General features: G+C 43.4%; 1 pseudogene; it reads right to left on the reverse strand.

Moving 5' to 3' along the window:
• Positions 1 to 943: 943 nt before the first annotated feature.
• The window catches only part of LOC145545623 (tyrosine--tRNA ligase, mitochondrial pseudogene), a 32,640-nt pseudogene continuing 10,475 nt past the window's right edge, over positions 944 to 23,108 (reverse strand).

Raw genomic sequence — 23,108 nt, forward strand, 5'->3', positions numbered from 1 at the left:
TGGGAACGTAGATGCTGTCGCTTCCTTACACACTTACTTTCTCTGGGTCTCCAGAGGAGGAGAGACGCTGCATTGCATGTTTAAAGATACACGTCACCATCACTGTCTTACTTTTGTGTCCCTTGTCACTTTTCAGTGCACATTCATGCACATTATTTCCCTCATTTGATGCTAACTGCGGGCAGATATTAATAGTATTCATTCCTGTTTTTCTGGCTCAGACTAACTTGTCTAACATCACACGGCAGGTGAGGGGTCAGAGCTAACCTCCAGCTCTGTTTCCTTGAGCAGGCCTGCCTCTGCTAAGATCAGGCTGTACAGTGATGGGAATTCAAAGCAGGCAGGACAGATGGCCAGTGCCTTTTGGCCAGTGTCATTCAGGTTAGAATGAGCAGGGTGCAGTGAATCATGGAGAGACAGCTGGCACTTCTGCATGAAGCCCACAGAAAGCTGTGATTGGATGCAGGAGAAATTTTGCTAATTTTATGCCCTGAGACAAACAAAAAGGTAAACCATAAATGGATCCTGTTTTCGAGGCCGATGCTTCTTCACCGGCATGAGCAAACTCAAGTGCTTTCAGCTTGATCTGCCTGTGCTAACCCTTTGGTCCTGAGAAAGGCCACACAGCTGTCTCTGTCCCTCCTTCAAGCACACTGAGCCAAAGGCAACAGGAAATAGAGTCCTGGGCATAGTGGCTGGGCATGTTCCAAACTCATATCAAGGACCCCGCTTTGTGCACGTCTGATGTAGTTGAACAGTGCTGCCTACAAATCCTGCCCCTTCTTGTCCTCATGTTACTGAGAAGCACCCTATAGGGCTTTCCTGGGACAGATTTCCCTGTCCTTCTGCCTCTTCTATGATTTGCGTAAGCAACAGAATAAGTTCGTGTGTCCTGAGAATGAGTGGTGAATAAGTTTATTTGAACCACCATAAGGAGTTTTCATCATGGCTGAAGGTACTTTTTAATGTAGAAATTCCTTTTTCTATTTTAAGTAACCAACGTCCATTCTCAAGAATACATTGTCCAACAACTAAAACCCTCCCAGGATTTGTTTCTTATTTATACTGATTCTGCCTTCTGTTATCATCCAAGAGCCTCTGGAATGGCATTTGCTTTTCGGCAGTTATCTAGAATCTAGGGTCAAGAACTAACTCAGAAAACGAAGTTTCTTTTAAAAATTTTGATCAGACATGAGTTTGATCAGACATGACCTCTAGCACATCTATGCTACTATGACACAGGGCTTGTGTACATCTTTTAGCAGAGTCCAGCCCTTCTTGTTGGTGGACAAGCTTTGTTACGTCTGCAGCAAGTTGTTTTTGAAGACCCCACTTCACTGGCTCTTTGACATGCAGCTGCATTATGTATGTGATCAGTCTCTGGAAGGGGCAGAAAAACGAAGAGTTTCAGGAACTTTTCTATCAAATCATCTTGCTGTCTGTGAAGAATGGATACAACTCAAATGGTGATGTCTTATCTCTGTTTAGCCAAACAGCATTGCTAGTGGACTTTCCCAGTTTTGCTCCATTTGTAATTAGAGGAATAGATTCCAAATATGTCTTCTCTAGTCAGCTTATGGATGAACTCATATCCGAATATGATATTGCCCAGCTGATCAGATCCACCTAGTTAGACCCAGCGTCCATAAGGCTGGAACATGTAGTAGAAGTCACAAGCCTAGATACAATAGCCAGGACAGGGAAGCAAACTAATTGACAGAAAAATGGATAAAGAAGATGTGATACATATATACAATGGAATATTACTCAGCCATTAAAAGGAACAAAATTGGGCCATTTATAGAGATATGGATGGACCTAGAGTCTGTCATACAGAGTGAAGTAAGTCAGAGAGAAACAAATATCATATATTAACATATATGTGGAATCTAGAAAAATGGTACTGATGAACCTATTCACAGGGCAGGAATAGAGATGCAGACATAGAGAAGAGACAGGTGGACACAGAGGTGGAAGGAGAGGGTGGGAAGAATTGAGAGAGTGGCACTGATATATATACACTACCATGTGTAAAATAGATAGCTAATGGGAACCTCCTGCTGTATAGCACAGGGAGCTTAGCTCGGAGTTCTGTGATGACCTAGAAGGGTGGGATGTGGGGGTGGTGTGAGGGAAGTCCAAGAGAGGGGGATATATGTATAAGTGTGAGGCTTTCAGTCGTGTCCAACTCTTTGTGACCCTCATGAACTGCAGCCCACCAGTCTCCTCTGTCCATGGAATTCTCCAGGCAAGAATACTGGAGTGGGTAGCCATTCCCTTCTCCAGGGGATCTTCCCAACCCAGGGATCAAACCCAGCTCCCTGCATTGCAGGCAGGTTCTTTATGGTCTGAGCCCGATATATGTATACATATAGTTAATTTACTTCCTTGTACAGTAGAAACTAACACAATATTGTAAAGAAATTATTCTCCAAAAAAAAAAAAAAGAAGAAAGGAAAAGAAATCATAGGCCTGGAGTGCCTGCTATAAGAGCTTTGCCAGACTATTGCCTTTTAGGCTCTTGAGCCCAGTCTAAGTGCCCAGCCAACTCAGCAGCATGCCCCCTGCCCCCCACCCCTACGTAAGGGGCCACCCACTGCCTTTAGGAAGCCCACTAGGAGATACTTCTGCTACCATGCAAGGTGTCCAGCCCCACGAAGTTGCCCCAGGTCCTCCCATTAGTGAAGAGCTGCCGGTGATGAACCGCCAGGGCCTCGAGCCCTGGGCAAAGGCATGCACTCTGCGATCATCGCCTGGTGCTCCTCGGAACCGCCACTCTGATCTCTCAGGGGTGCTCGGCGCCTCCCACTAGTGCCATCACACTGTGGCCAGCTCGCTGGAAGAGAAGAGGTCCAACAGTGCCAGCAGGTGTTCACCATGAAACGAGTCAGCCTGGGGTCCCGCCCGCCATAGATGGTCCTGGGGAAAGTTTTCCGCCAGGTTGCAATGGAAGATCTCTGGGAGCTCTGTTGTTGTACATGTCTCGGGGAAGAACTCCTTGAACAGACCTCGAGCCTTCTGCACCACCAACCACCCCTGAGTGTCCATGTAGGCCTCACGACTTCCCGGGGGCAAGACTCCTAACCCGCCTGCGGTACCAAATCACTGTGAAATGCACTGCAGTAAGGGTGCCGCCTTCTTGGTGAAGCACTGGACTAAGAGAAAGAGGATGATGAGGGTGGGGATGAAGATGATGAAGACGAAGCTGGTCTGCCTGAAGGATATGAGGAAGAGGAAGAAGAGGATGAGGATCAAGATGAACCAGGACTCTGGTGTCTGTCTAGTTTGGTCTGGTCTGTGAGATACCTCTGGTAAGTGGTAGAACCCGGAGTGTGAGGGCACCAGGGTATATTTCTGTACTGAGGTGCACTGATTGGAGATTTTCCTTTTGAGGGGAAAGAGGTATGATTTGGTCACCTGGTTTTGAGTGGAGTGCCCACTGTAATTGGATTTTCCCTTCTGGGATGAGGAGTCCTTTGGCCACCTGGCACCGCCTGAGTTGTGTTTGGGAAAATCCCCTTAAGGCCAAGGCTCGTCTCTACCCCTGTCTGAAGCAATAGGTAGGAAATCTTCCATTCTTGTACTAGGGAACTGTAGCCCTGGGAAGCCATTGAGCACTGATTTATCTGGTTCTGCTTTGTCTGTTTCTGGTAATATCTACTGTGTGAAAGAACAATGGGGAAACTGAGGGCCCGAATGACAATTTTTAAAAAAACGAGAGTTTCTAAGAATGGCTAATGTGGAACTAAGTTCACTGGCCTGGCTGCCCAACTTAAATAGACTTTGAAAGTTGGAACTTAGTCACAATATAATTTCTGGAGGCTTGGAAGTCCTGGCAGAGAAATGTCTAAATCTTCCTTATAATTTGAGTGGAAACGAAATCAAAGATCTTTCTCCCATGTCTTGGCTGTTGTAAATAGTGCTGCTGTGAACATTGGGCTGCATTTATCTTTTCAAATTAGGAAATTTTGTTTTGCTTTTCCCAGATATATACCCAGGAGTGGGTTTGTTGGGTCACATTTGTTGTTGTTGTTCAGTCACTAAGTTGTGTCTGGCCCTTTGTAACCCCATGGACTGCAGCAAGCCAGGCTTCCCTGTCCTTCACTATCTCCCTGAATTTGCTCAAACTCATGTCCATTGAGTTGGTGTTGCTGTCCAACCATCTCATCCTCTGTCACCCCCTCCTTCTCCTCCCCTCAATCTTTCCCAGCATCATTGTCTTTTCCAATGAGTAAGCTCTTTGCATCAGTGGCCAAAGTATTCGAGCTTCAGCATCAATCCTTCCAATGAATATTCAGGGTTGATTTCCTTTAGGATTGACTGGTTTGATCTCCTTGCCATCCAAGGTACTCTCAAGAGTCTTCTCCAAGACCACAAATGGAAAGCATCTATTCTTCAGTGCTCAGCCTTCTTTATGGTCCAACTCTTACATCCATACGTGACTATTAGAAAAACCATAGCTTTGACTATACGGACCTTTGTTGGCAAAGTGATGTCTTTGCTTTTTAATATGCTGTCTATATTGGTAGCTCTATTTTAAGATTTTTGAGGAATCTCCATATTGTTCTCCATAGTGGCTATACCAATTTGTATTCCCACCAACAGTGAAGGAGGGTTCCCTTCTCTCCACATTATTGTTTGTAGAATTTTTGATGATAGCAATTCTTACTTGTGTGAGATGATAATTCATTGTAGTTTTGATTTGCATTTCTCTGATAGTGATGTTGAACATCTTTTCACATTTTTTGCCCATCTGTATGTCTTCTTTGAAGAAATGTCTATTTAGAAAGGTCTCCCACCCATTTAAAAAAAATTGGGTTGTGTGTGTTTTGGTTATTGAGCTGCATGAGCTATTTGTATATTGGAAATTAATTCCTTGTCTGTTGCTTCATTTTCAAATATTTTCTCATTCTAACGGTTGTCTTTTTGTCTTGTTTATGGTTTCCTTTGCTGTGCAAAAGCTTTTAAGGTTAATTAGGCCCCTTTTTTTTTTTTAATTTTCATTATTCTAGGCAGTGGATTGAAAAAGATCTTGCCGTGATTTATGTCCGAGAGTGTTCTACCTGTATTTTCCTCTATGAGTTTTACAGTATCTGCCCTTACATTTGGGTCTTTAATCCATTTTGGACTTATTGTTGTGTGTGGTGTTAGGGAATGTTCTACTTTCATTCTTCTACATGTAGTTGTCCAGTTTCCCTGGCACCACTTATTGAAGAGACTGTATTTTCTTCATTGTATATTCTTGCCTCCTTTGTCATAGATCAGGTGGCCATAGGTGCGTGGGTTTATCTCTGGGCTTTCTATAGTTTGGGTAAACTCCGGGAGTTGGTGATGCATAGGGAGGCCTGGCGTGCTGCGGTCTATGGGGTGGCAAAGAGTTGGACATGATTGAATGACTTAACTGAACTGAACTGAATCCTGTTCCACTGATCTATGTTTTTGTTTTTGTGCCCGTACCATATTGTTTTGATTACTGAAGTAATCAAGCTTTGTAGTATAGTCCGAAGTCAGGGAGCCTGAGTCCTCCTGCTCTGTTCCTCAGAAAAAGCATTTTTGAACTGCTGCAGTGAATCACATACTTAGATACATTTGACCGGGAGGAGAGGCCCCATAGGGTCCTGCTAGTTACAGACTCAGTCTTAAAGCTGAGATGATCAAAGGTGACTGGAAAGCTATAGAACATGGCAAAAAAGTGATTAAGGGACCCACTATTTAGGAAAAGAGGGATGGGCCAATTTGGACTGGTTAGAGAGTAATTATAGGATCAAAAATCGTGTTTGTATTTTCCAACTAGTTGACATTATTCACTAAACTCTTTAGAATTATTTTTGCTCCTGGTTTGTCTCTCGTTTTAAAAATTGTGGAAAAAGACACAAGATTTATTATCTTAAACATTTCTAAGTGTACAGCATTAAGTATATTCACACTAGTGTGCAACCACTCTCCAGAACTTTTTAATCTTGCAAAACTCAAACTCTGTGCCCATTAAACAACTTCCCCAGCCCCCTCGGAACTATCATTTTACTTTCTGTTTCTATGAATTTGACTTCTCTAGATGTCTCACATAACTGCATTTGACTTTTTGTGACTGGTTTATGTAACTTAGCATAATGTCCTCCCTGTTCCTTTATGTTGCAGCATGTGCCAGAGTTTCCTTTTTTTTTGAGGCTATATAATAATCCATTGTACGTATATATACATTTTAATTATCCAGTCACCTGTTGATGGATACTTGGGTAACTTCCACTTCTTGGCTATTGTGAATAGTGCTATTATGAACATGAGGATGCAAATATCTCTTCAAGATCCCGCTTTGGATTCTTTTGGCTATATTCCCAGACATGGGATTCCTGGCTTGTCTTAGTTTGTTTGGGCTGTTATAACAGAAGACCTTATATTGGGTGGCTTATAAACAAGGGAAATTTATTTCTCAGGGTTCTGGAGGCTGGAAAGTGCAAGATCAGGACAAATTAGGTGTCTGCTGGGATCTGTTTTTGGTTCATAGATGGCAGTCTTTTTGGTGTGTTCTCACATGGTGAAATGGGTGAGGGAGCTCTGTGGGGTCTTCTTTATAAGGGCACTAATCTGATCATAAGGGCTCTGCCTTCATGACCTAATCACCTCACTTCTTAGGGACCCTGGCTCCAAACGCCATCACAGCAGGGGTTAGGATTTCAACATATAAAAATTAGAGGGAAACAAACATTCAGTCCCTTACATGGATCATATAGTAATTCAATTTTTAATTTTTGGGGGAGCTACCAAACTGTTTTACACAGTGGCTACACTATTTTACTTTCCCACCAGCAGTGCACAAGAGTTCTTATTTTTCCATATCCTGGCCAACAATTGTTATTTTCTTGGGTTGTTTTTTTTTTTTTTTGGCAGTAGCCAGCCTCATGGGTGTAAGGTATTATCTTACTGTGATTCTGACTTGCATTTCCCTGATAAATAATGATGGGGAGCATTTTTTCATATGCTCGTTGATCATTTGTATATCTTCTTCAGAGAAATGTCTAGTCAAATCCATTGCCCACTTTAAAATTAGGTTGTTGTTGTTGCTATGGTTATTGAGTTGTAGAAGTTCTTTATATGTTCTGGATAGTGACCCCTTATGAAGTATGATGTGCATGCACGCTCAGTCGAGTCCAACTCTTTGTGACTCCATGGACTGTAGCCCACCAAGCTCCTCTTCCCATGGAATTTTCCAGGCAAGAATACTGGAGTAGGTTGCTATTTCCTTCTTCAGAGGATCTTCCAGACCCAGTGATCGAACCGGCGTCTCTTGTGTCTTCTGCATTGGCAAGCGAGTTCTTTACCAGCTGAGCCACCGGGGAAGCCCCAAGTATATGATATATACTATGTATATGATTCGCAAATACGTTCTTCCATCCCATCGGTTGCCTTTTCACTGCTTTTTCACTGTCTGTTTCAACTCCTCAGACCCTAGGGGTCGCCATCCCTGAATCAGCCCAAAGAGGGCGCATCATTGCAGAGCTGGGGGGAAGATGTCAGGATCTACTGGGTTATGCTGCTGCCGCCACGTCGCTTCAGTGTCCTCTGTGCGACCCCATAGACGGCAGCCCACCAGGCTCCCCCGTCCCTGGGATTCTCCAGGCAAGAACACTGGAGTGGGTTGCCATTTCCTTCTCAAATGCATGAAAGTGAAAAAGGAAAGTGAAGTCGCTCAGTCTTGTCTGACTCTTAGGAACCCCATGGACTACAGCCTACCAGGCTTCTCTGTCCATGGGATTTTCCCGGCAAGAGTACTGGAGTGGGTTGCCATTGCCTTCTCCACTACTGGGTTATAGATCCCCACTAATAAGTTCTCTATTTAAAGGTGCAGCAAAAATTATAGGCAGTTTATTGAGGAATTTCAATAAACTTTATTTCCTTTGAAAACTAAAACGCTCAATATATATGACTGATAAATGTATTTAAAAGATTAAATGCTTAAGGAAATTCTCTAGTGGTTCAGTGGTTAGGATTCTAACACTCTCACTGCTGAGGGCCCTGGTTTGATCCTTGGTTGAGGAACTAACTGCATATTTAACTTATATGCAGAGTACATCATGAGAAACGCTGGGCTGGAAGAAACACAAGCTGGAATCAAGATTGCCGGGAGAAATATCAATAACCTCAGATATGCGGATGACACACACCACCCTTATGGCAGAAAGTGAAGAAGAATTAAAGAGCCTCTTGATGAAGGTGAAAGAGGAGAGTGAAAAAGTTGGCTTAAAGCTCAACGTTCAGAAAACTAAGATCATGGCATCTGGTCCCATCACTTCATGGGAAATAGATGGGGAAACAGTGGAAACAGTGTCAGACTTTATTTTTTTGGGCTCCAAGATCACTGCTGATGGTGATTGCAGCCATGAAATTAAAAGACGCTTACTCCTTGGAAGGAAGGTTATGGCCAACCTAGATAGCATATTTAAAAGCAGAGACATTACTTTGCCAACACAAGTCCGTCTAGTCAAGGCTATGGTTTTTCCAGTGGTCATGTATGGATGTGAGAGCTGGACGGTGAAGAAAGCTGAGCGCCGAAGAATTGATGCTTTTGAACTGTGGTGTTGGAGAAGACTCTTGAGAGTCCCTTGGACTGCAAGGAGATCCAATCAATCCATCCTAAAAGAGATCAATCCTGGGTGTTCATTGGAAGGTCTGATGTTGAAGCTGAAACTCCAATACTTTGGGCACCTCATGCGAAGGGTTGATTCATTGGAAAAGACCCTAATGCTGGGAAGGATTGGGGGCAGGAGGAGAAGGGGACGACAAAGGATGAGATGGTTGGATGGCATCACCGACTCGATGGACATGGGTTTGGGTAAACTCCGGGAGTTGGTGATGGACAGAGAGGCCTGGTGTGCTGCAATTCATGGGGTCGCAAAGAGTCGGACACGACTGAGCGACTGAACTGAACTGAGGAACTAAAGTCCCACAAGCTGGTGTAGCCACGAGGTGTGGCCAAAATAATAATAATAAGAATAATAATAAATAATAAAACTAAACAAATAAAAAGATTTGTTGTATTTATTGACATATTGTGCTTCATAGGTGCCAGTCACTGCTCTTAGTACTTTACCTATATTTAACTTACATGCATTTACTCACAAACGTCCTGGGAAGTAGGTATTATTATCACTCTCCTTTGAAGATAGGGAAACTGAGGCACAGGCTGAGAAACTGGTTCAAGGCCCCACAGTTAGGAAGTGGCAGAGCTGAAATTTGAACTGACAGTCTGGCTCTAAAGCCTGTGCTCATGGCCATGGATGGTTTGATTTTTAAAATTTTAAAAGAAATACAGTTAATTTACAGTATTATATTAGTTTCAGATATTCAGCATACTGATTCAGTATTTTCACAGATTATATGCCATTAAAAGTTTATAGAAGATAATGGCTATAACTCCCTGTGCTATGTAATATATATCCTTATCACTTATTTGTTTTATACATAGTAGTTCATCCCTCTTAATCCCATAGCCCTAATTTGTTCCTTATCCCCGCTTCCTTCTCCCTCTTGGTAACTGCTAGTTGTTTTCTGTATCTGTGAGTCTGTTGCCGTTTTGCATATACATTCATTTGTATTATTTTTTTAGATTCCACATATAAGTGATATCATATAGGATTTGTCTCTGACTTATTTCACTAAGCATAATATTCTCTAGGCTCGTGTTGGTACAAATGGGAGAAATTCATTTATTTATGACTAATATTCCATTGTACGTGTGTGTGTGTGTGTGTGTGTGTGTGTGTGTGTGTGGTGTGCACCACAGTTTCTTTACCCAGTGCCTGTTGATGGGCGCTTGGGTGTGTCCATATCTTGGCTGTTGTAAATCTTAGCTCTGTTGTTCAGATGCTTGGGAACCTCACTTATAGCCAAACTTGAAAAAAAATTCAGAATAAATTAAAACACACACACACACAAGCAAAAAGACATAGACATAGGGGAAAACACTCTAATAAGAAAGGATTTTAAAAAGTTACCATAATACCATTATCACATTCAATAAAGTTAAAAATAAGCCCTTAATGTCATCTAATATTAGAGTCCAATTTTCTCAGACTATTTCTGTTTTCTTTGATTATTTCAAAACTCTCCTCTCATAGGTGTGTTTAGTTTTAGGTCTCTTAAGTCTTTTCTAATCTATAAAATAATACCTTCCTTTTAGTTTTTAAACATGTTATTTGTTGGTGAAATTGGTTCATTTATCCTGTGCAATAACATGGAAGACTGAGACAATCAGTTTTAGATGTTTTTGTGGCTCCCTGTGTCCCTAGGCGCTATTCCACTAGGGGTGTTCAGTCAAAATACCATGTTTTAAATTCACTTGAGATAATTCTTCCCTATGTGATTATGAAATCAGTTTGATATTCTGTTAGTTTCGTTTGTTTCAGCTTGTTTTTGATTGATGGGAGTTGCTTTTTCTAAATATGATTTCATTTTACAATGCTGCAAGATATCTACATGGTTGAAAGTCAAAATTATAAAAAGATATGAATAGAGAAGTATAGCTTCCATGACTGCTGTCTTCTCCATCCAAGAGTCAACCTCTTCCTTGCCTTGGAGATGTTTTTGGTTTTTTAAAATTAGTTTTGGCTTTATCCTCCCATTGTTGTTTATATGGGTGCATGTTTGTATTCCTCCTCGCTTCTTCTGACCTTGTATTTCTGGAGGCCATCCTTATTCCTTTTTTTATAGCAGCATAACATTCCACTGTGTGTGGGTTCCAGAATTTTCCAACCAGTCCCATACTGATGGACATTTGCGTTGTTCCCAGGCTTAGCTACTGCAGATAATGCTGCAGAGTGTATGTCATTTTGTAATTTTGGTCATTATGTTTGGGGTAGACTTCTGGAACTGTGATTGTTGGGTCAAAGGGAAAAGGCACATGCAGTGTTGCTAGACATGACAAAATTATTCCCTGTAAAGATTGTTCTATTTTCAGTTCCCATCAGCAATGTAGCAGAGTGTTTCCTTGGAACCTTACCAATAGAGTGTATTGTCACACTTTTGGATTTTTGTTTATCTGAAATATAAGAAGTGATATCTCAGGGTAGCTTAAATTTGCAGTTCTCTTGTGATGAGCAACAATTCATTGGTTTTTCTTTTTCTGTGAATGACTGTTTATATCTCATTTTAAAAAATCAATTTATTGGGCTTTTTCTTCTTCAAAGTCTTTAATTGTTAAGGATATTAGCCTTTTGTCTGTGACAGAATTTGCAGTTATCTCTCCCAGATTTTCATTTGCCCTTTGATTTTACTTAGGACTTTAAAAAGATTGTCACGGAGCCAAATTTATTATTGTTTTCTCTTATTAGTTTTGGATTTTGCCTCTCCTAGGATATAAAATATTTCACCCATTTTTCTTTGTTATTTGTATGGTTTCATTTTTATATTTAGCCCTTTGACCCATTTAGAATTATCCTGGTGTTTGGTGTAAGAAATAGATCCAATTTTATCTTTTACCTTATGGGTGTCCACTGGTATGTGAATTATATCTCAATAGGGCTATTATAAATATATATGTATATATGTATTTGGAACAATACATCCTATGCTTTAAGAGTGGTTGATTCTGGATGGTAAGATTCAAAATATTCTCTATTTTTTTCTCTATATGAATAGATATGCCCTATTCTATTCTCCTATATTTGCAGGAACTTCTTTCTATGTTATATACCTCATAAGGCTAGGATATTTATTTCTGAAAGGATATAATGCAAGCCCAATAATTTTTTTGAAAGAAGTTTGTCCATGGTTAATGTGTATTAATACTTACGAACCAAACAAGTATTTGAATGTTTACTGTGCACTCTGAACTATTGCTATGTGTTGGGGGAAATTTTAGAAGAAGTGAAGTCATCTAGACAAACATATTTAAAGTCGAGTCAGTGAACCTCAATGTGAGTAGAGACCGTGGAAAAAGTTGAACGAGAGGTTTAGACAGACAGTGAAAACGGAGGGAGAGGTCTCCATAGGCAGGGCTGGCCCTGGAGGCTTCAAAGAGGATGTGTCTTTTAGTTAGTTCTTGAAGGATGAATACAGTTCAAACAGGGATAAAAACAGGGATGTGCAGGCGGGCAACCCACTCCAGTACTCTTGCCTGGAAAATCCCATGGACGGAGGAGCCTGGTGGGCTGCAGTCCCTGGGGTCGCTGCGAGTCGGACACGACTGAGCAGCTTCGCTTTCACTTTTCACTTTCACATATCGGAGAAGGAAATGGCGACCCACTCCAGTGTTCTTGCCTGGAGAATCCCAGGGACGGCGGAGCCTGGTGGGCTGCCATCTGTGGGGTCGCACAGAGTCGGACACGACTGAAGCGACTTAGCGGCGGCAGCAGCAGCAGGCAAAGATTACTTGTGAGTAGAGGGAAATGGGAGCCCTTCAGGACATTTGGGGCACCAGGTAGGCAGGGCTGGTCAGAGGGTCTGCCCTGAAGATCTGACACTGTCCACTGTGACTGGGCGCACAGACTGCTCCTGACAGAGGGTGAGCTGTCTTCAGTCTCCAGGGACTGGGAGCCTTTCAGAGGATCCAGTTACACACAGAACGCCTCCCCAGGGAGCTCATTTCTGGTGATGACACTGCTTACAGCTGCTGAAGCTTGCAGGAAAAGGAGCTGTCATGATTTGCATTTGATTTTTCTCCTTATCATTCCATTCTTTGCTGGCACCCATGGTGTGGGGGCCCTGGGTCTACACCAAGACCCAGCCGGCCCGCCACGGATGGGCACACAACAGCTGCCTGGCAGGTCAACTGCCCAGGCTCAGATTGACTTCTGCTTCGAATGACTCTGAGCACAAACTTGCCTCCTCCTCTTCCAAGTGTCGGAATAAGCAATGGCATATGTTGGGGCTGGGGGTCAGGGAGGTGGGGCGGACAAGTCTAACAGCCTAAAACAGCCACCTCACCACTTGTCGGACATCCCAGCCTCAGTCCTTTGAGACTTAACGTGAAAAAAGGCCCTCAGATTTTCAGTTAATCTTTTTGATTGTGTGTGTGTGTCTGTTGGGTAGGGGTGGGAGGTTTCTGCGGTTCACCGTCCTCTGTGACTCTCCGGAACCACTTTCAGACCCCACATAACATTCCTTTTCCTCTGCACTCCCTCTCAATTGCGACCGGTGCCCTTCAGCATGTGTTTTCCTAATTCAGGACAGGGCAATAATTCCAAAGGGATTTCTTTAACTTCCTGAGATAATCCATTTCCTTTGTAACCAATCCTACTCATGTGTAACCTAACACTCTCATGCTGAAGAAACAGAGAATCCCTGAGTGCCACCTTTATTCCCTTAATTGCAGACCCTAATGTGTTCTTCCTAGAGAGCCACATGATGGGATGGACAGAGCGTGGATCTCAAGTCTGATGGACCTCTGGCTCTGTCACTACTAGCTGAATGACCTCAGGCAAGTGATCTAGCTCTGAGCATCTTTTTGCACCGTTGCTTGGTTGTATGTGTGCGTTAGCCCCTCGTGTCCGACTCTTTGCGACCCCTTGGCCTGTAGCCTGCTAGGCTCCTCTGTTTATGGGATTTCTCAGGCAAGAATATTGGAGTGGGTTGCCATTCTCTTCTCTAGGGAATCTTCCCCACCCAGGGATTGAAGGCGAGTCTCCTGCATTGAAGGCAGAGTCTCAACTATCTGAGCCACCAGAGAAGCCCTCGCCTGGTTGTGATGATGACTAAATAACACAGGCAAAACTCATGGGTAGGTGCTACAAAAAAATTTTCTTTGGTATCTTCAGAAGCCCTCAGCCTTCTGTGTTTTGAGTTCCCTAACTCAATCCATCCTGTTTTCTGAAGCTTTAATCAGCCCCCTGCCCTTTGAGCGTGTTGCTGTCCCTGAGGCGCTGGCTCACCCAGCAGCCTCCTTTGAGTCTGCAAACAACAGAAATATTTGTTTCCTGGCAAGGTTTCTATGCCAAGAATGGTTTCTAGGCCTGAGGAGGCTGCCCCTGGGAGAGAGCGTGCTGGACATTGTTCACAGAACAGGAGTGGACACAGGCGCCTGTGTATAGTCTTGTCCTCAGTTACCTGACACCAGGCTCCAAGGGAATTAGCCAAAGACATCTCAAATGTCAGGGCACATATTTCTGTCTGAGGTTGAGCTGTCTTCTCCCTCCATGGGCCTGTACCACATCCTTCCAGAATTAAGTGACCCAGTCTCCTTGTGGAATGGCCTATACAGAAAATGTGCCTTCCTGGGTACTGGACGAGAACTGGGACAATGCAAGAGGGGGAGGTGAGGCTGTTGTGAATTTAACAGGGCACACGCAGCTGGTCAGGAGCCAAGTCATTAATGTTTCTTTGATTTCCCTCTGGAGTAGTCAGGGACTGTTTTTCCTCTCACCTCTCCTCCTCTCCTTTGTATCTTGCAACTGTTTGATAATCAAGATGGAGGTACATACAAACAGGTACCCAATAGCTCCCTGTAACCCTATTTCAGTGTCCCCTTTCCTCCTTTGCTCTTGAGAAACCACCCTTATACCCACATCTTCAGGCTGCCCCCTCCTCCCATCTCATTGTCCCCTGGGGCTGGTTTTAGCTGTGGTCCTACATATAGAATTTCATTGCATCTCACTATCTCAACACCAGAGTGTTAACAAACTAATTTAATGAATGTTTCCAAGCTGAATGAGAGAAGACCAGAAGGTACTCCAGGTTCCCTGTTGAGTTCCCTGTTTAGATCTAGACACACCATCCCTGACTTGGTGATTCTGATGTTGGAACTTTCTCATGAAGTGGGAGATACTTTTGGGCCAGTGGGTCATTTGGGCGATTTCATTAGATGCTGGATACCAAAGTTCTTCATAAATTGAAAACAAAATTATGAGATGATCATGATGCTCATAAGCAATCAATTTTTGAATACTGTGTTTGGTGATTGGAACCATCCTGTAATTAAGTATGCCATACAAAGACAATCCAATAATCTGATGCCTATTTAGTGATGTTATTTTTTGCTTCCCTCCAGCCCCGATTATAATTAGCCCTTGAGGAAGAGTATCTTTTAATTTGGCTTTTTAATGACAGTGTATATTTTCTGATAAGTTTTTAAAATTTTTGGCTGCTAAGCTTGTGGGACCTCAGTTCTCTGACCAGGGATTGAACCCACTGGACCACCAGGGAATTCTTAGATAAGCTGTAGTTATCTAAAATTCTCAATCTTAGATTCAAGTTTGAGATCCAATGACGGAGAGTAACCCATTAACCAATCAATAATGTATTAACCTGCTCTAGCTTGGAGCACCAGCCCGCCCCTTTGTAGGAAATCTTCCAGAGAAAATACAATTCTTGTCAACTCTGTCTCTTTTCTAATCAAGTTGCCTTGTTTTGTCTGGAGTAGTGAATTGAGATGAGGAGGAGGGATCTAGTCTTTGGAACAGCAGAAGTACCTGCTTAGCCTGACTGAACCACAAGCAGGCGGTGCACCTGGGATTAAATTGAGCAAAATGGGAGGCTCAGACATCCCCTTTGCCCAGAGGGCTGCTGGGCCCCCCTCCCCAGTGGTAGGTTCCTTGTCTGACCATTCTTCAGTGGGATAAACTTCTTTTATTGCTGTGTGGTCAGGTTTTAAAGTAAGTCAGGAACAGAATTTATCACAGGGATGGTCTACAAGGGTCCAGCCTTTTTCTTGACACAGACGTGATAAATTAGATTTTAGATTGGAAATGATTTCTCCAAAGTGTTGCAGTAAAAGGAAAAAAGAGGAATGAATTTTTCTCTTCCCCTTTCCTGAGAACAAAGCAGATGAAGAGAACGGAACAGTGAGCAGGCCTGAACATTCCTAGTTTTCTTTAACTGCTCCTAACTCTGCATGTCTGTAACCAGGTTTGCTTTTCTGCCCCCTAACTCTGCAGGAGCTACAATTCACATTTTTCCTTTGACTCTATGCTAAATACATCCCGTATCTGGTGTTTACCTTTACAACACCCTTCCCCTTATAGTTCCATATCAGAAAGTAGGCGGCAGAGCCACCAAACTGCCAGACTCAATTACTGGGTTACTGATGCCAGTCTATGACTGTCTTTGAAACAACACAAGAGGAAGAAATCAAGATCCTATCACATTTATTCCTCATCTCCGACTCCTGACTTTGAGCCCTTGCGTTATATAAGCCCCTAGACTCCTCATGGAAGGGGGCACAGTTCTTAAGGCATGAGCCTACTGTGGTCCCCTCTCCGCCGACTGAGAATAAAAGCCACCTTTCTGTTTTCTTCAAACTCTGTCTCCATATTTTTTATTCGGCTTTGGTGGGCAGAGAAGGCCAAGATTTTGGCCAGCAACAATTGGAGGTGTTAGAATCGTAATGGTTCACATTGGCTGAGTGCTTCTTACTACAGTGTGGCCACACCAGTTGATGAAGCTGGATAAATACCAACCACCTCATTGTATTTGCTACTCAGAACAAGTGTCTTCAAGGGAGACACTATTATTAGTCTCTTTATCAACGGGGAAACTGAGGCTCAAAAAGATAGTCAACTGCTTGTTGTAAAGAGACAGAACTGGTGCTAAAACTAAACAGCCTCAAAAGCCCAGGTTTTAAGCACCAAGCTGGTCTCCCTACCGTGAGTCTAAAGCAGTGGTACCCATCCTTTTTAGCACTAGGGACTGATTTCAAGGGAGACAGTTTTTCCACAGACCAAGGTGGGGCGAATGGGGATGGTTTTGGGGTGATTCAAGCTCATTACATTTATTGTGCACTTTATTTCTATTATTGTTACATCAGCTCCACCTCACGCCATCAGGCATTAGATCCCGGCAGTTGGGGTGTGAAAGTGAAGTCACTCAGTCGTGTCTGACTCTTTGTGACCCCATGGATTGTAGCCTACCAGGCTTCTCCATTCATGGGATTTTCCAGGCAAAAGTACAGGAGTGGGTTGCCATTTCTTTCTCTCCAGGGTTCTTCCCGACCCAGGGATCGAACCCAGGTCTCCCACATTGCAGGCAGATGCTTTACCTCTGAGCCACCAGGGCTTTAAAGGACCAGAATCTCCTTTTATTCGTTTTCCATGAAATCTCAGCTTCTCTGCCCCTCCCCCTTTGCCTTCCTGCCCCTCCCTCCCATTTAGTCTCCCTCTTTTTATTCTTGTTTGTTGACAGTCTTTTCTCTATCCTGGCTGAATGCTTTGTCTTCAGGGGTCTCTATGTGCTGCTTTTTGCCTGATCCATCCAAAATTAACCCAGAAATTTATATTTAATTTTTTTTTGCACTTTCTCAGGCTAAAAAAAAACAATAGGTTTTGAATAGTATTTATTTTCTGAATGGAGGAGTGGCATCAGATCCCTCTTTAGGTATTGATGGTATTGGGCTGAAGTGGATACTATGACTAAACCAATAGTTGCTGGAGCCCAGAGCAGCAATTCTCTTGAGCTTGGATAAATAAGCCACACTTATCTGAGGGACGTCCGAATCTGAGCCTGGCTATTTCAACTCTTCTCTCCCACTCTGATTCTGAATTCCCTGGATAGGGATCAGGACATTGGCTGTTATTTAGAGGTCCCCAGTAATACTTAAGATCAGGCTCTTTGGGAAATGCTGGACTGAAGGAGTAAACCTTGGTTCTCTCATTTTCTTGCACCTCCAGATCACCTTTTCCAGAATTTCCTTTTGCAGATCCTGAGGCCAAGGGTCCCAGGACCAAATTTGGGAACACTGCTCTAGAGTACATATTCCTAAATTCGAGCATGCATCAGAATCCCCCCCAAAGCTTGTTGAAACACAGACTGTGGGCTCCTTTCCCGGACTGTCTGACCCAGTTGGTTTTGGGCGAGGCTGGGGGATTTGCACTTCTGATAAATCCTCAGGTCACACTGATGCTGGGGGTCCTGGGACCACACTTTGAGAATTACTGTGCTAGATCATTCCACTGCATTAAAAAGTAGATTGACCCTCAGCCCAGACCAGAGACCTTTCTTCACTTCAAGCTAAAATGTATAACAATAGTAACTCTTGAACGGCCAGAGCTTTGTCAAACATTACCAGGCTCCTTATTACCTCTGTTCTCAAAAGGTGCAGCAAGTGCTCTCTTTGCTGTCGAAACCAGGTGCTGGGAAACCTGGGTCCTAGGATTTCATTTACATCCCAGACAACAATGTTGGGAATGACCAGAGGGAAGTCATCTACCTTTCTTTGGCTTGTTCTCTCCCCATCTACAGACTGTGACATCTTTAGGAGATAAAATGAGAGAACCAAGTAAAACACATTCAGGAAATGTTTAAAGCTCAAGATACAGATACTGTCCATGACCCTGACCCATTGACTGGGGAGGTGAAGACTGGCTGCTGGGTCTTGGTTTTACACTTACTTGTGGCAGTCGGTGGTCCAGCTGCTATTTCTTCATCTGAGCTAAATAGAACTAGACCCTGAGAGGAGCCTCTGCAAATTTAGCTGCTTTAGTGCTTTACGTGTAGCTTGCAGGTTGCATTAAAACTACCTTTAACATTCATTCTCATTGGTTTTTTTGTTTGTAAGTTCTTCTGTTTATAAGGGGAGAACTCTGTGCTAATGGCTCCTGCCTGGTTGTGACTGGTAGGCTGTTAGCCAGCAAAGGCTAAAAGTGGGAGACGGGATCAGAGTTTGAAGGAGGAAACAGAACAGGCTCTATCTTGAAAGCAGGACTCTTGGGCCGGACTGTGGACTTTGACCTATATGCCCAGTATCTATGGAAACAACATACCAACTGGAAAACCAGGCCCCTGGAACGAAGGGCCCCGGGGCTCTCCATCGCCTAAAAGAGTACCCTAATTATCTGTGTGACCGAATAGTCATACATTCTATTATGTTTATTGGGGAATGACCACAAGCCTATTGATAATTGTCCACTGTTAACTACCTAAGTTTAAGGCATATGAATCACGGGTTGACTTTGATAGTATCTTTCTTTTTGCTTTGTTCAGACTAGTTTCAGGGAATTTGGGGAGGTGGGTTTAGGCACATACGCTTAAGGTATATAAGGTTTTCACAAAAACTGGTCGGGATCTTTGGCTAAGAGGAGACCCTGCCTTAGGCCCACTGATTTAATAAACTGCACTCCACTATCTGCATTGTCCTTCTGAGTGAGTTTGTTTCCTGTAACGCGTGGCTACAAGTTCAGCTCAGTTCAGTTGCTCAGTCGTGTCTGACTCTTTGCGACCCCATGGACTACAGCACACCAGGCTTCCCTGTCCATCACCAATTCCTGGAGCTTACTCAAACCCATGTCCATTGAGCCGGTGATGCCATCCAATCATCTCATCCTCTGTTGGCCCCTTCTCCTCCTGCCTTCAATCTTTCCTAACATCAGGGTCTTTTCAAATGAGTCAGTTCTTCGCATCGGGTGTCAATAGAGTACATAAAATATAAACAGCTATTGTTCTTGTTTAGTTGCTCAGTTGTATCTGACTTTTATGATCCCACGGACTATAGCCCGCCAGGCTCCTCTGTCCATGGGATTTTCCAGGCGATAATACTAGAGAGGGTCGTCGTTTCCTTCTCCAGGGGATCTTCCTGGCTCATGGATCTCTCCTGCATTGGCAGACAGATTCTTTACCACTGAGCTGCCAGAGAAGTCCATAAATAGCTATGAACATTAATTTTTGTAATAGTTAAGGACTGACTGATAGCAAGAGAGGCTATTTAGCCATGATCACTAGAATTACAAGAGAGTTAACATGAAATTGTCTTATAATTTCCTGTTTATGTGTCCACAGTTGCACTTAGACTACAAGGTACATTTGGGTGGGCCCATCTTTATATTTTCACTGATGTTGTCTCATTACTGTTAGAGGTGGCATTTAATAATTACTTGTTGAATTAAATTATAGAATGCCATGGATGATAGATGTGAATTAGCTTAAAAATGTCACCTTTTGAATAAACCAGTTTTACCTTCACTCTCTTTTGTAACAAGGCAGGGATAAATATTTTAATGTTGAGTGACTGAATATAACAATGATCAGATGGTAAATATAAACAGCTGTTGTTGTTTAGTCGCTCAGTTGTGTCTCTTTTGTGACCCCACGGACTGTAGCCTTCTAGGCTCCTCTGTCCATGGCATTTTCCAGATAAGAAAGAGACATATCAGCAAAAAATACACCAGTAGCCTCTTGGTTGGTCTGTACTGGGTTCCACATAGGTCCCTAGTAGTTTAGCCCAATTTCGATGGAGACTAAAGGAATGAGACCAGGGTCATCAGCTTGACTCACAAAGGAGCCCCTTAGTTTCGCTCTGCCCAGTGGCCTAAGCTGCATTGTGAAACCAGACCCAGGTCAAATCGGTCTTGATAGATGATGGTGTGAGCAACACACTTGCCTTCTCAGAGATCCTCCCTTGGGGTGATTCTTTATCTTCCTACAGCGGCCAGAGTCACAGTCTACATCCCAGGAACAAGTTCCCATCACACAAATAACCGCATTCCATGGGTTAGCTTTCCTCCCCATTTAATTCGTCAAAGGGCCCTTCCCATGGTATTCCGCTCTGCTCTGCTCTTTTGACAGTGAGAAGGACCTGCTAATGGTTAACCTGGTAAAAAGGACCAGTCTCCAAGAGGTAGAGACTCTTATGAAAAGACTGTCAGACCTAATGAGAGCCTGAGGAGAAGGCATTTCTGGGAAAATGGGTCACACATTTCCTCCTTCTATAAATTAGTTGTTTACGTGTTCGATTCCAGGCCCAGTGCTGCAGAGGATTAAATACAGACACAGATGGAGAGGCATGCATATACCCACGTGTACACACACGGGCACACACACACTTTCTACTTTAGAATCTTATAAATGCAGGAAGCCTCACAAATGCATAGGTAATTATAATAAAGGCAACAGGTAATAAGAACAATTGTTTTCTGTTTAAATAATGATTTGCTGATTCCTATCAATAGCCTCTCTTGCCTCTGTTTTGTTCCCATTAATCTCTCTTTCCTCTCTACCTTTATCTGATTGTGCTTTCCAGCTCCTGGGCCTTACACACTTCCTAGGAAAAGCAAAAGCGAGAAAAACAATAACCTTTTAGTGGATTCTTATTTGTAGGAAATACCAGAGACTGGAAAGGTCATGTGAGTCAGCGAACTGTTGCTCCTGGCAACTGAAATCCTTGTCTTCTGAAAAAGAGAGGTCAGGTCTGCCCTGGAGCTCAGCTAAAAGCCATGGGGTTACCTGAGGTCTGGGACCTGGTGGCCAGGAGCTGGGAAGGGAGATAACCGGGTGGGGCCTGGGCAGCAAAGGCTCCAGGAAGGACTTGGCTTCTTATCTCTGCTCTGCCACGTCCTGTCTCTGATTTCAGGAGTCACACTGCTTCTCTGAGCCTTGGTGCCTTCAGTCACAGTGTGGCTGTAACATGCACTCTACCTAATGCAGTTGTTGTGAGGCTGAAAACGCTCGTTTCAGCAGAACTCATGTTTCTTGGTTCCCTGGAGAATTGGCACATATTTGACAACCCCTTAAACTTGAGAAGTGATTCAGCAGTTTCCCAAAGGATCTTGAAAGGAAGCATACAGCTTTATAAGGCATCTGCTCTGTAGTGATGTATGTGATTCAGTCTAATGATCTCAGTCAGTTCAGTTCAGTCGCTCAGTCGTGTCCGACTCTTTGCAACCCCATGAATCACAGCACACCAGGCCTCCCTGTCCATCACCAACTCCCGGAGTTTACTTAAACTCATGTCCATCGAGTCGGTGATGCCATCCAGCCATCTCATTCTCTGTCGTCCCCTTCTCCTCCTGCCCCCAATCCTTCCCAGTATCAGGGTCTTTTCCAATGAGTCAATTCTTTGCATCAGGTGGCCAAAGTATTGGAGTTTCAGCTTCAACATCAATCCTTCCAATGAACACCCAGGATTGATCTCCTTTAGGATGGACTGGTTGGATCTCCTTGCAGTCCAAGGGACTCTCAAGAGTCTTCTCCAACACCACAGTTCAAAAGCATCAATCCTTCGGGACTCAGCTTTCTTTATAGTCCAACTCTCACATCCATACATAACTACTGGAAAAGCCATAGCCTTGACTAGACAGACCTTTGTTGGCAAAGTAATGTCTTTGCTTTCTAATATGCTATCTAGGTGGGTCATAACTTTCCTTCAAAGGAGCAAGCGTCTTTTAATTTCATGGCTGAAGTCACCATCTGCAGTGATTTTGGAGCCCCCACAAATAAAGTCTGACACTGTTTCCACTGTTTCCCCATCTATTTCCCATGAAGTGATGGGACCAGATGCCATGATCTTGGTTTTCTGAACGTTGAGCTTTAAGCCAGCTTTTTCACTCTCCTCTTTCACTTTCATCAAGAGGCTCTTTAGTTCTTCTTCACTTTCTGCCATAAGGGTGGTGTCATCCGCATATCTAAGGTTATTGATATTTCTCCCGGCAATCTTGATTCCAGCTTGTGTTTCTTCCAATCCAGCGTTTCTCATGATGTACTCCGCATAGAAGTTAAATAAGCAGGGTGACAATATACAGCCTTGATGTACTCCTTTTCCTATTTGGGACCAGTCTGTTGTTTCATGTCCAGTTCTAACTGTTGCTTCCTGACCTGCATACAGGTTTCTCAAGAGGCAGGTCAGGTGGTCTGGTATTCCTGTCTCTTTCAGAATTTTCCACAGTTTATTGTGATCCACACAGTCAAAGGCCTCGGCATAGTCAATAAAGCAGAAATAGATGTTTTTCTGGAACTCTCTTGCTTTTTTGATGATCCAGAGGATGTTGGCAATTTGATCTCTGGTTCCTCTGCCTTTTCTAAAACCAGCTTGAACATCTGGAAGTTCATGGTTCATGTATTGCTGGAGCCTGGCTTGGAGAATTTTGAGCATTACTTAACTAGCATGTGAGATGGGTGCAATTGTGTGGTAGTTTGAGCATTCTTTGGCATTGCCTTTCTTTGGGATTGGAATGAAAACTGACCTTTTCTAGTCCTGTGGCCACTGCTGAGTTTTCCATATTTGCTGGCATATTGAGTGCCAGCATCATCTTTCAGGATTTGAAACAGAATTCCTCAACTGGAATTCTATCACCTCCACTAGCTTTGTTCGTAGTGATGCTTTCTAAGGCCCACTTGACTTCACATTCCAGGATGTCTGGCTCTAGGTGAGTGTGAGTGATCACACCATCGTGATTATCTGAGTCGTGAAAATC

Source organism: Giraffa tippelskirchi, chromosome 4 (genome assembly GCF_054371585.1).
Source record: "Giraffa tippelskirchi isolate mGirTip1 chromosome 4, T2T-mGirTip1v1.2.pri, whole genome shotgun sequence".
In the NCBI taxonomy this organism is placed as follows: domain Eukaryota; kingdom Metazoa; phylum Chordata; class Mammalia; order Artiodactyla; family Giraffidae; genus Giraffa; species Giraffa tippelskirchi.